This window comes from Oncorhynchus masou, chromosome 17, assembly GCF_036934945.1.
Source record: "Oncorhynchus masou masou isolate Uvic2021 chromosome 17, UVic_Omas_1.1, whole genome shotgun sequence".
NCBI lineage: Eukaryota > Metazoa > Chordata > Actinopteri > Salmoniformes > Salmonidae > Oncorhynchus > Oncorhynchus masou.
In genome coordinates this window covers 17700338-17718409 of record NC_088228.1, presented here as the reverse complement: position 1 = coordinate 17718409, position 18072 = coordinate 17700338, and the positions used below count along the sequence as shown (strand labels likewise).

Here is an 18072-nt window from a genome sequence, read left to right as displayed (position 1 = left end):
GGGGTAGAACAGGTGCTAACCCCTCAAGTATTGATAACTCAGGAAGGAGACCCTCCAGAGCTGATGCAGTGTGTCTGGGGCTGTTGTGTGTTCTCCTACTGGATGGGATCGTAGGCCTGTTTCTTCACCACAGAACGTCATCAGTGGGTTTGAGGATTGTAAAAGCCAGCAACCTGACTAAAGGAAGCGAAGTCACAGCAAACTGGCTAAGATGAAAGACCAGTTACAGACCATGGAGAGAGACCAGCTACACACTGGCTACAACACCATGACCATGGAGAGAGACCAGCTTCAGACCAGCTACAACTCCATGACCATGGAGAGAGACCAGCTACGAACTGGCTACAGCACCATGGCCATGGAGAGAGACCAGCTACAGACCAGCTACAACAACCTGGTTGAAGAGAGAGACCTGTTAAAGAGAGAGAGAGAGACAAGCTTCAGAAGAGGTTTTCTGCCTTAAAACCAACTGGGCCTGAAGGCTGAACGCTGTTTCAGTCTAGATGGTATTACATCTCTTCTGAGGTCAAATCCTCATATGAGAGTAGATAACACTGCATTGAGAAAGAAGCAGATCTGATGATCATAAACAGCAAAGCAGACATTTCTCACTCAGCTGAACAAGAGGGTCTGGATTGGCCTGACTGACAAAGACTGCGAGGGGACCTGGAAATGGGTGGACGTTACCCCACTGACAACAGCCTACTGGTCGGGAAAACAACCTGATAATGGCGGTGGGGATCGAGTAAACTGGGAGGAGGATTGCGCTGAGCACTCTCCTGAGTTGATTGATATGGAATGACTTTTCATGTGCCGCTCATCGTAACAGTGTTATATTAATGCATGTGTATGTAGCAGATGTGGTCCCTGAATTATGATTGAGGGATGACTTTTTGATATGAGCAAGTAAATCATTAAGACATTTGATAAGAAGCTTCAAAGAAATATGCAGAAATGTCAAGACTGTTCCTTTCTATTCGTGTTCACAAACTTGTCACACCCTGATCTGTTTCACCTGTCTTGTGATTGTCTCCATCCCCACCAGGTGTATCCCATTACTTTAAATACTATCCACCTCCTGTGTCTGCATCTGGGTCTTAGCCTGAGCCATGATAAACCGGTGGTTAGGTGGGCGCCGACTTCTTGAAAGTCAGTTCCCTGTCTAACAGTGGTGATGTCTAACATAGCATCAGATAAAGATACAGCAGTGTATTACTGTCAGCTCAGGACATCCTGAGCCTGCGAAGGCCTTTACTACAAAATCTACACCCTCAGAGAGTTTGAAGTAAACTCTGCACCCTCTACAGGGCCCTCTACACCCTCAGAGAGTTTGAGGTAAACTCTGCACCCTCTACAGGGCCCTCTACACCCTCAGAGAGTTTGAAGTAATCTCCACACCCTCTACAGGGCCCTCTACACCCTCAGAAAGTTTGAAGTACACTCCGCACCCTCTACAGGGCCCTCTACACCCTCAGAGAGTTTGAAGTACACACCCTCTACAGGGCCCTCTACACCCTCAGAGAGTTTGAAGTAATCTCCACACCCTCTACACCCTCAGAGAGTTTGAAGTAAACTCCGCACCCTCTACAGGGCCCTCTACACCCTCAGAGAGTTTGAAGTACACTCCGCACCCTCTACAGGGCCCTCTACACCCTCAGAGAGTTTGAAGTACACTCCGCACCCTCTACAGGGCCCTCTACACCCTCAGAGAGTTTGAAGTACACTCCGCACCCTCTACAGGGCCCTCTACACCCTCAGATACAAATCTGTATATATTTTTATATATTATAATTTTGTTTCCATTGGTTTAATATTTTTTGTCTTAATTGTAATGATCTTTCTATTGAATTGCTTCAGTTTGTGTTGGAAAAAGAAGGGTTTAACATCCAAGAGAGAAAAATATCCCATCAGAATTTGTCTTTGATAGTCTCTTGGTAGAAATAATCTATCTGGGCTCAACACTCATTGGCAAGGCCCTCAGGCTTTGAATAGAAGGCACCAGCCAATGCCATTGACATTGACTTCCATTAGAGCAGCATTTTGGAATGACAGTAGAATCAACCAATCACAAATGGTCATGTAATATGTTGGACAATTGTATGATGCCTCAAGGCCCTCTAGAGGGCCTAAGTATACGTCACTAATTCAGAGCCAATAGCGAGCCTTATCTTGTTTTCTCACGCTTTTTGTAGTGAGTGTATGTAACAATGGCGATGGCAACTGCAGAGCGAGTAATCAAGAACGATGTGGTGGCTAAATAGCATCGCCCTTTTCAAGACTAACTTTTAATGAAAAGTTCAATCTTGTACAGAACGGGAGACCAATTCTAGCACCGCCTGATTTGGCGCCACAAGGAAAGAGTTTTGAAAGGCATTTTCAAGTTAATAATAATGAGCTCTATCTGTGGATAACCAGCTGTGAGCTGACAAAAAAAAGCTTTACTGTTGGAATTGCCTACTCTTCAGCACCGATAACAGCTCAACCTGGACAACTGGTTTCAAAGATTTAGCTTGATTGAGAAAGTCAGCACTTTGACACCACAACTCAACTTCACACCTGCGAGTTACAGTGCGTTTAAAAACATTTGTGGAAACAAGAGTAGATCTTCTTCAAAAAAGAGCAGACACTTGCTCACAATGATAAAGTCAGGCACAACAGGGAGATTCTAAAGCTCCTTATTCATACGGTTGTGTTTTTAGGCAAACAAGATTTAGCATTCAGAGGACACGATGAGGGTAAAGAATCAGTAAGGGAAACTACTTGGAAATACTGGATTTCTTAACTGAGTATGACAGCACGTTAAACTGCCATTTGGCTATCGAGTTCACAGGCATTTCCAGCTAAATCCAAAAGGACTTGATACACACGGTCGCGAATGTAATGACAGATGTCATGAAGGAAGAATTGAAGAAAAGACCCTTTGTAACGAGACGACAGACATCAGCACTGTGGCCCAAAAGTCTTCTGTGTTGCGTTACACTACCGATGGTGTTGTGAAGGAAAGGTTTCTCACATTTGAGGATGTAACTGGGGATAAACAGGCAGAAGCGGTTGCTCCCCGAATCATGAGCTTTTTAGAGGAGTGTGAATGCATGGCCAAAGTTGTGGCACAGTGTCACGATGGGGCCGCAGTCATGGCCTCTGGTATAAACGGAGTACAAACCAAGAAAGGTCTGTTCATTTATTGCTATGCGCACACTCTTCATCTGGTGTCACAAGGTGCTGGTAAACTAAAAGAACGCAATATCTTGGTGCCCTAGCAGCGTTTTTCTCAAGATCTGTCAAACGAGCAAAACTACTGGATGAAATATGCCAGCGAAGACTACACAGAGTGGCGCCAACACGATGGAACTTCTCCTCACACTTAGTTCGCACTGTGTAGGAAAGAAGTGCAGAACTCATTGAACTCTTTGAAAACATAGCGTAGCATCACGAAGACTCTGATGAAGACACCAACCACAGCGCAGATGGATGCACCTGACAAGCTTTGAGTTCTTCTTCTGGCTATCCGCGTTCTACTCCATATTTGCATACTCCGAAGTGCTATTTGGAATATTTGCAGAACAGGGAGTTTGACATGTAGTTGTGCTTGTCAAGGGTGGACGACTTCTGCAACACCACAGAGAGGGAAAATGTGATTCCATCTACGAGGACACTGTGAGTGAGACCGGAGTTCCAAGGGACAGGACACATATGCAAGGAGACGTTTGAAGACATAAGGAGACATATGTGGGCAGTACATACAGCCACACAGTGCGATCATCGACAACATTATCACTCAGTTAAGAAACAGGTTCAATGACCATGAAAGGCTCATGTTCCTTGCCCTCCTTGGCCCCCAAAAGTTCCCAATATATAGGGAAACGCCAAGCTTTCCAAACGCTGCGTTCTCTAGTCTCGAGCAAAGCTATGGTCCTGATTTTGATTCGCCGGGGCTTAAAACAGAACTCACCGTTATGTACTCAGTGTCTGACTTCGAGGGTAAGAGCCCGGCTGATCTGCTCCACTTTCTACAGCAGAAGAGACTAAATGATAGTATGCACCAATTGTATCTGCTTACCTGTCTAGTTTTGACCATTCCAGTGTCCACTGCATCAGTAGAAAGAACATTTTCTGCACTAAAAAGGATCAAACATGTTCCAGGAACACCACTGGACAGGCTTTGATCTCAAATGAAAAACAACTTATTTCGGATGTAAAATCAAAAGACAAGCTATATGAACACGCCATTGCCCATTTCATAAAGAAGGACAGGGGAATGGACTTTTTTGAAATGATAATCATCATGGTGAGTGGACTTTTTGTTTTCATCTACAGCTTGCTTTTCGTTCATATCATTTGTAAAATATTATTTCTACTTTAGATCACTGGTTGTGTGGTAAAAACAAAGGTAATGACCATGCATTTGGAAGTACTGGGTACATTGTGGTGTATATTTTTATTGTTGCATGGAGATAGAAGATTGAATACAGCGCAACGTTTTTTCTCTCTGACAGCATATACTGTCTGTGGTCTTGAAACAATGTCAGTAGTTGTGTGGTTGAATTTATTCCGCCACTATCTGAGTGACTGTTTGTTTTGGAAAATGTTTTGTTGAAATGACACAACCATATTGTTTTCGAACGTGGTTCCTCCTATCGATATTTGCCACCGTTGTGTTTGTGTGCTGCTTCTGTGAGCCACAGCCGAGGCGTGGTTTAGGACCGTTTGACTCTGGCATCAAATAATTGCATCTCCTACATAGGTCTGCAAAAGAAAATTCTCAAGTCATGCTCTGTATAAACAGGCATCCGAGTCGTTATCTATATGTATGACATCAGATCTTTTTCTGCAACTGAGGGCCGAGCTCCAATAGTCACGGTTCGCCACTGGAAATACAGTTGAAGTTGGAAGTTTACATACACTTACATTGGAGTCACAAAAACTCGTTTTTCAACCACTCCACAAATTTCTTGTTAACGAACTATTGTTTCGGCAAGTCGGTTAGGACATCTACTTTGTGCATGACACAAGTCATTTTTCCAACAATTGTTTACAGACAGATTATTTCACTTATAATTCACTGTATCACAATTCCAGTGGGTCAGAAGTTTACATACACCAAGTTGACAGTGCCGTTAAACAGCTTGGAAAATTCCAGAAAATGATGTCATGGCTTTAGAAGCTTCTGATAGGCTAATTGATATCATTTGAGTCAACTGGAGGTGTACCTGTGGATGTATTTCAAGGCCTACCTTCAAACTTAGTGCTTCTTTGCTTGACATCATGGGATAATCAAAAGAAATCAGCCAAGACCTCAGAAAAAGAATTGTAGACCTCCACAAGTCTGTTCATCTTTGGGAGCAATTTCCAAATGCCTGAAGGTACCACATTCATCTGTACAAACAATAATATGCAAGTATATACACCATGAGACCACGCAGCTGTCATACCGCTCAGGAAGGAGCCGCGTTCTGTCTCCTAGAGATTAATGTACTTTGGTGCGAAAAGTGCAAATCAATCCCAGAACAACAACAAAGAACCTTGTGAAGATGCTGGAGGAAACAGGTACATAAGTATCTATATCCACAGTAAAATGCGCCCTATGTCGACACGCTCAGCAAGGAAGAAAGCCACTGCTCCAAAACCACCATAAAGCCAGACTATGGTTTGCAACTGCACATGGGGGATTGTTATGTACTTTTTGGAGAAATGTCCTCTGGTCTGATGAAACAAAAATAGAACTGTTTAGCCATAATGACCATCGTTATATTTGGAGGAAAAAGAGGGAAGCTTGCAAGCCAAAGAACACCATCCCAACCCCATGAAGCACGGCATGCAGAATTAAGCTATGGAACGCCTTGATTGGCCAGCGGGTGGCCAAGCCCTCGTCACAGCTATTGTACCTTGTTCATTCATCAAAATCTAACCCGTTTGAGCCACCGGTAGCTATTGCTATTATTGTTGCATCCCTGATTAAAGGAAGCGGGTTCTTTTTCCTTATTGTAAAGAGAGACTCCACAGTATAAATCATTAACATCAAGAATAGGTTCATTTCCAACATGACCACGGATACAACAAAGCCGGTTCCAAGCGGAGTCCATCTGCACCAGCTCAAAAGGAACACAATTGAATACCTTGGCCAACAACCAATGAGGGCCTGCCAATAAAAGTATGCGCATCCAATCGGAAACAAATTTCCCATACCACACATTGAACGCATGCATACCACTTTAACCAGGTGTGCATAATAAAATGCTGTTTATCTCTCAAACACTACAACTCCTCCCCTGCAATGTCAACTAGTTTTGAGAACCTTATTTTACCTTTGACATTGTCATTTTTTTGTTATACAGCTCCTGATTACATAACCCATTTACACCCATTTTAGCGTTTCCTTTTACAGGTAACAGGATTCTTCAAAACAAGTTGTTACACATTTCTTTGTTCACATCTCTGAGGCACAGTGTTCGCATTGTCCATATCAACGTCATCAACATCATAGTCCCAAGATCCTCCTACTTAACGAGAACCATCTCCCTCTGCAAGGGCATCACCTTGTCTCCTTGGCTTGATGTTCAACATCTGATTCACATGTCTTTTCGCAGAGTTAACCTCAACATTAACCATGTATGTGAAGGGACCCAGAAGCTTAGTTATCACACCATTCAACCACTTTCTCCTCCCCTGTAATTCTTTACCAAGACCTCTTGATCAACAGAGGAGCTGACCTTCTGTGGTTTGTCACTGTTGACTTGTGACCACTCAACAGTTTTAGCTGAAGTAGTACTCTGCTTGTGTACAATTTCTGGCATAAGCATCCATAACAACCAAAAACATTTGCTATTGTTCTTCTGCAAAGTCTAAGTGTCGTCTCTCCCATGGACCTGATGCCCATTGTCATGTTGGTACTGGACTTTTGCACGCCTGCTACACTGCTGCTTACATATGTCACAAAGACTTACTTCAGTTATTTTCATGAAGTGTAGGCCACCAGAGAAGACTTCTAGCTCAGGATTTCATCTTAACTATACCCCAATGACTCTTGTGTAGTTCTGCCAATAGTCTGCTTTGCAGGCTTTGTGGAGTCACCACCTTGTAACCCCAAAGAATACAGTCATCCTCAATGGTAAGTTCTTTCTTTTGACATAAGGTTTAAAGACTTTGTCTGGTACATGGTTTGGCCATCCGGACATTACACACTGCTTAACCATTTTCAACCATTTTCAATACTGGATCTTTATCAGTTTTGAGTGCTATATCCTTAGCAGTGACTGGCAAGCCATCTATAACTGACACTCTATACACTGGATTTGGTGTAGGACCCCTACAATCACTCAGTGGGAGTCCGGACAACGCATCTGCCTTGCCATGCTCCTCTGACAGTTTGTACAATATCTCCTATATGTGAGCTGCTAAAATCAAGGCCATCTCCACATTCTAGCTGCTGCATGTGTTGGGACACCTGTATTAGGACCAGGAATAAACCTGTTGGAGATCGAGATACTTTTTTCAACATTCTGTTAAAAATCGTGCAACATTTCAACGTCTTGCTAGTCATGCCAGGAATATAGTATATGCATATGATTAGTATGTGTGCATAGAAAACACTCTGAAGTTTCTAGAACTGGTTCAATGGTGTCTGTGACTATAACAGAACGAGTTCCGTGGTGAAAATCCCAAGAAAACCTGATCACGAAATCGACAAAGAAAAAATCCATCCGCCAGACTTTATATTGTCTATGGCTTGCCATAAATGATGGAACTGTGCTTGCAATTCCTACAGCTTCCACACTATGTCACCAGTGTTGTGATTACCAGGGCCCTTTATCCTTGGTCAGATTAGTCAATTGCACATCCTGTCTTCAGGTGCGCAACTGAAAAAAATGTCCGTAAGGAAATGGACTTCGTTTTGAAAACTTCTAGCTATTGAATACAGATCTCTCCGTGATCAATTTGATCGTTTATTAACGTTTACTAATACCTAAACTTGGATTACAGAAGTAGGTTGAAGTGTTTTGTCAAAGTTTATAAGCAACTTTATGAATTTTATAAAATGACGTCGCGTTCGGAAACGTGACTTTTTCCATGGATTTCTCGGTGTTCATAAATGGACATTTTGGTTATATATGGACCGATTTAATCGAAAAAATACCCAATTGAGATGTTTATGGGACATATAGGAGTGCCAACAAAGAAGCTCGTCAAAGGTAATGAATGTTTTATATTTTATTTCTGCGTTTTGGGTAGCGCCAGCTACGCTAATTTCTTTGTTTACGTCCCCTTTGTGTGTTTCTGGGGGCTGCATGCTATCAGATAATAGCTTCTCATGCTTTCGCCGAAAAGCATTTTACAAATCTGACATGTTGGCTATATTCACAACGAGTGTGGCTTGAATTGAGTACACTGCATGTGAATTTAATGAAAGTTTGAGTTGTATCGAGTACAATTAGTTGGCGCTCTGGAATTTCCGCTGATTTGGTTCCTGTACAGGTACATAAGAGGCAAGGTACATTTCCTACCATACAGATACTCGTGAAATTGCGTAAGTCCAAAAACCAATCCTAGTGCTTCTTTTTTTCTATTTGAGAATAGTTCATTTCTGTTTTAGTAAGTAAATGCTATCGGTTTCTCAGAACCATCCTTAGATTTGTGAGAAATCCCTGCACCTACACCTGCCGGTGAAGCATCACAGGCTAGTATGAGTCATAGCTCCGGGTTGTAGTGAACTAACACCTGGCTAGTAGGTAGATGTCTCTTAGCTTCCTCCAAAGCACTTGGGCTTTTCTGGGACCATTCCTATTTGACATCTTTCTGCAGTAGAGCGGTCAAAGGCATGACTATGGTAGACAGATTTGGAATGAATTTGCCATAATAGTTAAGTAATGAAAGAAAAGACCTGAGCTCAGTGGTGTTTGTAGGAATAGGAGCCTTCTCAATCGTTTCAGTTTTCTGTTTCATGGCGTGTATCACCTCTGCATCTATCACATGACCTAGATAGGTTACTCTGTTCTGGAAGAGAGAACATTTCTCTATTTTAACCTTCAGATTGCAGACTTTCAGTCTTTTTAGGACTTGTTCCAGATTTCTCATGTGCTCTTCTATGTTACGCCCTGTGATCAGTATATCATCAAGATAGCAGATCAACCCATATATACCCTGTAGGATTTTCTGAAAAATAGCTGGAGCAAAGGCAACCCCATAAGGAAGCCTGTTGACCTTAAACAAGCCCTTATGAGTTTTCATAGTGAGATAGTGTTTAGACCTCTCCTCTAGTTGTTCTGGCTGGTACGCCTGTGACAAACCCAGCTTTGTGAACAAGTCCTGCGTTTTTGGTAACGGATACTGATCTACTTCCAGCCACCGATTGATAGTTACCTTGTAATCTCCACACATTCTTACATTATCATCTGTTTTTGGTCTACACACCATTGGAGCAGCCCATTGACTGTAGTTAAATGGAGTAAGAACCCCTTCTGACTCCAACTGAACTGTCTGTGTTTTAACAGCTTCTCTCAGTGCATATGGCACTGGGCTAGGCCTGCAGATCGTAGGTTCAGCCCCCTTCGCTAAATGTATCTTGGCTGTGATACCTTTTAGCATTCCCAGCTCTGGCTGAAACACAGAGGAAAATTTTCCACACAAACCCTCTGTATACACATGACCAGTGTAGCTTCAACTGACTGATTCTACCCAGCAGGGCAGGGCCATTGCCTTTGACCACCAGCAAGTCTAAAATTGTAGTGCTCCCATTACACTTGACCTTGACTGAGCTTTTCCTTCTTAGAACTAGTGATGGTTTACTGTATTTTTCTAACACAGCTTGCAGGGCTCAATTTAGCCTTTTGAGCCTTTAGTTGTACAACCTCTTTGATATCACATAAACTGCAGCACCTGTATCAGCTTCCATTTTGAGTCTCACATCATCTACCCTTATATACACATCGTACGGTTTAGTAATGTCTTTACCTGTATCTAATGTAAAAGGTTAATCTACCCTTATATACACATCGTACGGTTTAGTAATGTCTTTACCTGTATCTAATGTAAAAGGTTCATCTACCCTTATATACACATCGTACGGTTTAGTAATGTCTTTACCTGTATCTAATGTAAAAGGTTCATCTACCCTTATATACACATCGTACGGTTTAGTAATGTCTTTACCTGTATCTAATGTAAAAGGTTCATCTACCCTTATATACACATCGTACGGTTTAGTAATGTCTTTACCTGTATCTAATGTAAAAGGTTCATCTACCCTTATATACACATCGTACGGTTTAGTAATGTCTTTACCTGTATCTAATGTAAAAGGTTCATCTACCCTTATATACACATCGTACGGTTTAGTAATGTCTTTACCTGTATCTAATGTAAAAGGTTCATCTACCCTTATATACACATCGTACGGTTTAGTAATGTCTTTACCTGTATCTAATGTAAAAGGTTCATCTACCCTTATATACACATCGTACGGTTTAGTAATGTCTTTACCTGTATCTAATGTAAAAGGTTCATCTACCCTTATATACACATCGTACGGTTTAGTAATGTCTTTACCTGTATCTAATGTAAAAGGTTCATCTACCTTTATATACACATCGTACGGTTTAGTAATGTCTTTACCTGTATCTAATGTAAAAGGTTCATCTACCCTTATATACACATCGTACGGTTTAGTAATGTCTTTACCTGTATCTAATGTAAAAGGTTCATCTACCCTTATATACACATCGTACGGTTTAGTAATGTCTTTACCTGTATCTAATGAAAAAGGTTCATCTACCCTTATATACACATCGTACGGTTTAGTAATGTCTTTACCTGTATCTAATGTAAAAGGTTCATCTACCCTTATATACACATCGTACGGTTTAGTAATGTCTTTACCTGTATCTAATGTAAAAGGTTCATCTACCCTTATATACACATCGTACGGTTTAGTAATGTCTTTACCTGTATCTAATGAAAAAGGTTCATCTACCCTTATATACACATCGTACGGTTTAGTAATGTCTTTACCTGTATCTAATGTAAAAGGTTCATCTACCCTTATATACACATTGTACGGTTTAGTAATGTCTTTACCTGTATCTAATGAAAAAGGTTCATCTACCCTTATATACACATCGTACGGTTTAGTAATGTCTTTACCTGTATCTAATGAAAAAGGTTCATCTACCCTTATATACACATCGTACGGTTTAGTAATGTCTTTACCTGTATCTAATGTAAAAGGTTAATCTACCCTTATATACACATCGTACGGTTTAGTAATGTCTTTACCTGTATCTAATGTAAAAGGTTCATCTACCCTTATATACACATCGTACGGTTTAGTAATGTCTTTACCTGTATCTAATGTAAAAGGTTCATCTACCCTCATATACACATCGTACGGTTTAGTAATGTCTTTACCTGTATCTAATGTAAAAGGTTAATCTACCCTTATATACACATCGTACGGTTTAGTAATGTCTTTACCTGTATCTAATGTAAAAGGTTCATCTACCCTTATATACACATCGTACGGTTTAGTAATGTCTTTACCTGTATCCAATGTAAAAGGTTAATCTACCCTTATATACACATCGTACGGTTTAGTAATGTCTTTACCTGTATCTAATGTAAAAGGTTAATCTACCCTTATATACACATCGTACGGTTTAGTAATGTCTTTACCTGTATCTAATGTAAAAGGTTCATCTACCCTTATATACACATCGTACGGTTTAGTAATGTCTTTACCTGTATCCAATGTAAAAGGTTAATCTACCCTTATATACACATCGTACGGTTTAGTAATGTCTTTACCTGTATCTAATGAAAAAGGTTAATCTACCCTTATATACACATCGTACGGTTTAGTAATGTCTTTACCTGTATCTAATGTAAAAGGTTCATCTACCCTTATATACACATCGTACGGTTTAGTAATGTCTTTACCTGTATCTAATGTAAACAGTTCAGTTCCTTTTACGTTACCCAACTCATAGTCACTGGTGAAAATGGCTGATGTCTCACTCTCATTTGAGATGTTATGCTCATCACTCTGACGCTTGAGTGCGATACAATGCTCATCTCTGTTGCCCTAGTTCTCTCTCTCGCTGGTGTGCGGTGCCCTAGTGCTGATCATCATTGCTCCTCTCGACTTCCTGTAGTCGCAGTAAAGAGGCCTCTCCCTCAGTAGCATCCAGGTGCTTATTCCATTTTGCTTGCTTCATGTCATTGTTTCCCACCAGACGCGAGCGGCATGTCCTGGCTATGCGTCCTTTCTTCTTGCACTCCCGACACTCAAAATCTTTGTAGCGGCCCTCATCTGGCTTGTGCCCTTTTCCCGCACAATGGTAACGTGGTTTACCTGTTGCCTCCATTTTCTTGGAAACACTTTTCTTCTCAACTACATTTGCTTTAAAGTATTTTGTGAAAACTGCTGTGTATTTTACTTTGTAACTTCTAAAGAAAATCCCACATCCACAGCCAGTGCTAATGTCAGTATTTTGTGTGAACTACGTTCAGTAAACGGTCTCTCAGCTCTGCACTTTTAACACCACACACAAATGTATCACGTAAATGACTCTTCAAGAAACAGACCGAATTTACATGTGACTCACTAATCAACTCTCCCTTGAGTTGACTCTTTGCATGAAACTTGCATGATTCAGCAATAAAAAAATTCCTCGGTATGTAGTGACTTTTCAATGTTTTTTCACTTGGTTTCTGTGGCGGACATAAGTCCATTTACAAATTGTGAGTCTTTCTGCCAACAATCGTCAGAAAAATGGCTTTCGACGTATCATCCTCGTACTTGAGCTCAATTAGCTTCAACATTTTGTAACAATATTTCCAAATAGGCTTAAAAACTTTCTTCACCTTTCCTCGAAGTGAAAATCCTCGGCCTTGCCGAATGCCATCTTCGGTGCTAGCTTTTCTACACAGACTCCATGGAGCTAGCACTTTCTTGCTTGCTCTGTTCCCCTTCAGACAAAACTCTGGTACCCAGTGGCCAATCTGCCAATCCCCGGTTAAAGGAAGCAGGTTATGTTTAGCTATTGTAAAGAGAAACTCGACAGTATAAAGCATTAACATCACGAAGAGGTTTATTTCCAACATGACAGTGGATACATCTGCACGCGCTCAAAAGGAACACAATTGAATACCTTGGCCAACAACCAATGAGGGCCTACCAATAAAACTATGTGCATCCAATCAGATACATATTTCCCATATCACGCATTGAACACGTGCATACCACTTTAACCAGGTGTGTATAATAACATGCTGTTTATCTCTCAAACACTACAATCATAATAACGTTTATGAAAATAGAACAAATATTCCTGACACACCCCCGGACCTACAGCATTTTATTAGTTATACACCTCTACAGTTTTACAGTAGGTAGGCCTAGTACCTTTCGGTAAATCTTCAGTATTAGAGTGAAGTGATACAGTATTTACGGGTCTACTGCTCACATTTATAAAACTGCTCCACGGACGTTGAAAAGACTTTCCAAAGAGACAAATGCAGAGATGTAAGTGTCATTTCCTGCAGGTCTGCTAGTCACCTCACTTCACCTCACTTCACACAAACCACAGCTAGCTATTAGTGGCAGACTTCCTGGGGAATTGCATTCACCAGCCAATCATACAAATTGTTTTGCATTGTATTCCTGGAATGGTAGCTTCCTGTCCATTGGTGGTTACAGTACGGGGAGTCAACATTTAATAAGGAACAGACATGGAACAAGACAGGAACAGCGACAGCACACGGGTAACACAACAACATACGACAAATAATCCTGAAGCAGGGAACAGAGCTTGGGAACAGACAGATATAGGGGAGGTAATGACACAGGTGATTGAGTCCAGGTGAGTCCAATAATTCCTGATGCACGTGACGTGGGAAGGTAGGTGTGCGTAATGATGGTGACAGGAATCAGTAATGCTGGGGAGCCTGGCGCCTTCAAGGGCCAGGAAAGGGGAGCGGGAGCAGGCGTGACACATACTGTATAAAACATTTCGGACTCACTGCACAGTGTTCACAGCTTTCTTACAACATACACCAACAAACATTACTAGAACATCTGTTACCAGTAACTGAGACAGAAGATGTCTGAGAATATCTATGCCAATATTGACAGCATTTTAGATGGTGACTCTTGTAACAGAGGACCAGCAAACAGAGATGATGATATCAATAATGATTAATGTCATCTCCCAAAACTCAAGAGACAAGAATGAAGAGGATGTCACCTCTAATGGCAGACCAGGTGCTAACCCATCAGGTTCTGATAGCTCAGGTAGGCAACCCTCCAGAGATGCTGCAGTGTGTTGGGGGTTGCTGTGTGTTCTCCTACTGGCTGGGATCGTAATCCTAGGTTTCCACCACAATAGAGTCATGAATAGTTATGAAGCCAACTTAACAAAAGAGAAGAATCAAATAGGTACCAGCAACAACAACCTGACCAAAGAGAGATACCAGATATAGACCAGCTACAACACCATGACTAAAGAGAGAGACCAGCTACAGACCAGGTACAACACCATGACTAAAGAGAGAGACTAGCTACAGACCAAGTACAACACCACAACTAAAGAAAGAGACCAGCTACAGACCAGGTACAACACCATGACTAAAGAGAGAGACCAGCTACAGACCAGGTACAACACCATGATAAAAGAGAGACACCAGCTACAGACCAGCTACAACACCATGATAAAAGAGAGAGACCAGCTACAGACCAGCTACAACACCATGATAAAAGAGAGAGACCAGCTACAGACCAGCTACAACACCATGACTAAAGAGCGAGACCAGCTACAGACCAGCTACAACACCATGACTAAAGCGAGAGACCAGCTACAGACCAGCTACAACACCATGACTAAAGAGAGAGACCAGCTACAACACAATGATAAAAGAGAGATACCAGCTACAAGACCTGGACCAAGGAGAGGTTTTAGAGAATTTGGCAGGACATCCAACCAGCCTCACAGCCGCACACCACGTGTAACCACACCAGCCCAGGACCTCCACATTCGGGCTTCTTCGCCTGCAGGATAATATGAGACCAGCCAACCGGACAGCTGATGAAACTGTGGGTTTGCATAACCAAAGAAATTCTGCACAAATAGTCAGAAACAGTCTCAGAGAAGCTCTTGTACATGCTCGTCATCCTCACCAGCGTCTTGACCTGACTGCAGTTCAGTGTCGTAACTGACTTCAGTGGAAAAATGCTCACCTTCGATGGCCACTGGCACGCTGGAGAAGTGTGTTCTTCATGGATTAATCCCGGTTTCAACTGTACCGGGCAGAAGGATCTGAACACAATTCCTGGAAGCTGAAAATGTCCCAGTTCTTCATTGGCCTGCATACTCACCAGACATGCCACCCATTGAGCATGTTTGGATTTCTCTGGATCGATGCGTACGACAGCATGTTCCAGTTCTTTCCAATATCAAACAACTTTGCACAGCCATTGAAAAGGAGGGGGACAGCATTCCACAGGCCACAATCAACAGACTGATCAACTCTATGTGAAGGAGATGTGTCTCGCTGCAAGAGGCAAATGGTGGTCACACCAGACATTGACTGGCTTTCTGATCAACGTCCCTACACTCTTAGAAGAAAAGGTGCTGTCTAGAACCTAAAAGGGTTCTTTGGTTGTCCCCATAAGATAACCATTTGATGAACACTTTTTGGTTCCAGGTAGAACCCTTTTGGTTTTGTGGGGGGAAAAATGACTAAATTAGTCATGGGATGCCGTGTTTTACTACTTAGAGAATTGTCTCTTGTTATGTTTGTGTTTTTTTCTAACCTAACTTGTCTTTGTCTGATTTTGTCATAAGACTGGGCGTATAGCTAAGATTAGTTTGTTTGCAACCACAGTATGTGAGACTTCCCGTGGTTTTATTATCTGCAAGAAGTCAGTTGTATGGAAACTTGCAGGAAGGACCACATTATAGTGGGAACTGTGACAAACGGAGTTATACTGTTGAGCCCTCGTGCTATCAACTTCGGGTTATCTTAATCTGCACAGACAAACCAATTGCCTTTTGTACTATGTTCCGCCCCTTTTTCCACACATAAACTGCCACGAAGACAAAGAGGTTGTACTTTCTATAATAACAGTGAGCCAACTCTGTTCGTTGGGCTCTTAACTCCGCACATTTTTGGGGGGTATCTGTGACCAACAGATGCATATCTGTTTTCTCAGTCATGTGAAATCCATAGATTAGAGCCTAATGAATTTATTTCAATTGATTGATTTCCTTATATGAAATTTAGCTCAGTAAAATCTTTGAAATTGTTGCACGTTGTGTTTATATTTTTCTTCAGTGTATAAACCCTCAACTTGTTGAATACCAGTGGTATTCAATATGAGAGATTTAGCATGAAATATCCTTTATCTATTTTTTGTACACTATTTTATTTATTTTCTATGTATTTGTTGTTAATGTTTTGCCATGAAACCTGTGACAGTTGTGAAAAAAGTCAATAGTTGGAAGAGTTCATTGAAAATAATGCCATTGTTGATTAGATGCTTTTTCCATTAATTAGGCTACTTTCACTTTAACCATATGGTATATCTACTAGATATTCATAGACAATGTGGACACGGATATAATAAATTAACACTTTATATATTAATGACTTATTTTTTTACAGTGATCCAAGTATAAATTACCAATGTTACAATAGATTGCCATTTATTTTCTATTTTCTACCAAAATTACTGAAGATTCTGTTAACTTTGGTATTATCGGACGCTTTGCAACCCTAGTCTTGACTAGGCACTGACTTGGCACTCACTCTCTCTCGGAGTCTGCGGTTTATAATAGTGTATTTGGCCCTCAGTCACTTCCTGTTTCCTGCATGTGTATCTCTCCTCCTTGGTCTGTGTCTGACCTTTACCCCCCCCCAGCAATCCATCAGTACTTAGGAAAAGAAGATTAACTCTACCCTCCACGCAGCCACAACAAAGGAAAAAAAACTTTTGTTCAAAGTTGAAATCGTTAAAAAGAGTGCAATATCAAGTCTAGCATCATTTAAAAAAGAGATAAAAGATGTGGACATCCAAGAAAAGAATGTATACACTCACACACACAGATGTACAGGTCTGTAATGTGTACTATTGGATGAGTCAGAGGCACCATATGTATCCACTGTGTAGTCCTTTGTTATCAAGGTGTTTAGTGCTATATGTTCCTCATGTACAGTATGAGGCTCTCGATAGACAATACTTCATTATTTGCATGGACATCCATTGTTAAGCATCCTATCTGTGCCCCCAGAATGTCAAGACAACAGCAAACTTTGGGTGGAATAATGAGCACAGGTTTATCTACTGTGTTGGACATGTGTGGGTAATGGCTGATGAAGTGTGTGTGAGTGTGTATTAGAGAGGTCAGATGCTGCATCCTTATCTTTATTCAATGTACATTTCCTATTTCCATTGAACACCTACGGTATCTCTCCGCAGAACAATTTCACCAAGATGTACAGGCGTCAATGTAAAATGATATAGTAGAACACAGATGTTCACCAGATGTCACATTTGACCCCTTGAAAATGGCCATCTAGGATGACATCCACCCTAGCATGCTTTGATCAAACCTGGATGCAACAGCCTGGAACAAGCAAGAGCAAATCCAATCATGTTTTACAGGTTGGCCGGTCTACTAATAGTAAACACTTCAATATCAAAGCCTACTGCATGTTTCCTCTATCCTCTCATTCTATTATGACTGTTAGATCATATAATATGATATTTAATCTTCTCCACCCACTGCACTCCACCATGGCGTTGCCTCTGACCTCAGAGTGGAGGCAAGTAGAAAAGGAATCATCACCTGTCATCTTGGTGATAATGGAATTGTCTCGTCTCTGCATCCATTTCCCCTGGCCCAAGGCCCGGTCTGTTAAATAACATCTCAGATCCCACACTGTTTATATTTGGTACATACGTTATGGTCTGAGCACAGACGTATGTTGCTGGAATGTATTATGGATGGTAGAGTCAGGGTAAACATGGGTGTGATGAGGAGGAGTGGAGAGTTTGGTTTCTCTTGCTTTCGCTCTCTGTCC

General features: G+C 41.4%; 1 protein-coding gene and 1 pseudogene across 3 annotated transcripts in view; one reads left to right on the top strand and one right to left on the bottom strand.

Moving 5' to 3' along the window:
* LOC135558633 (ephrin type-B receptor 1-like) overlaps positions 1-18072 on the bottom strand; it is a 362430-nt gene that overhangs the window by 164509 nt on the left and 179849 nt on the right. The gene's annotated exons all lie outside the window — the stretch shown is intronic.
* On the top strand, positions 13695-15618 carry LOC135558062 (uncharacterized; annotated as a pseudogene).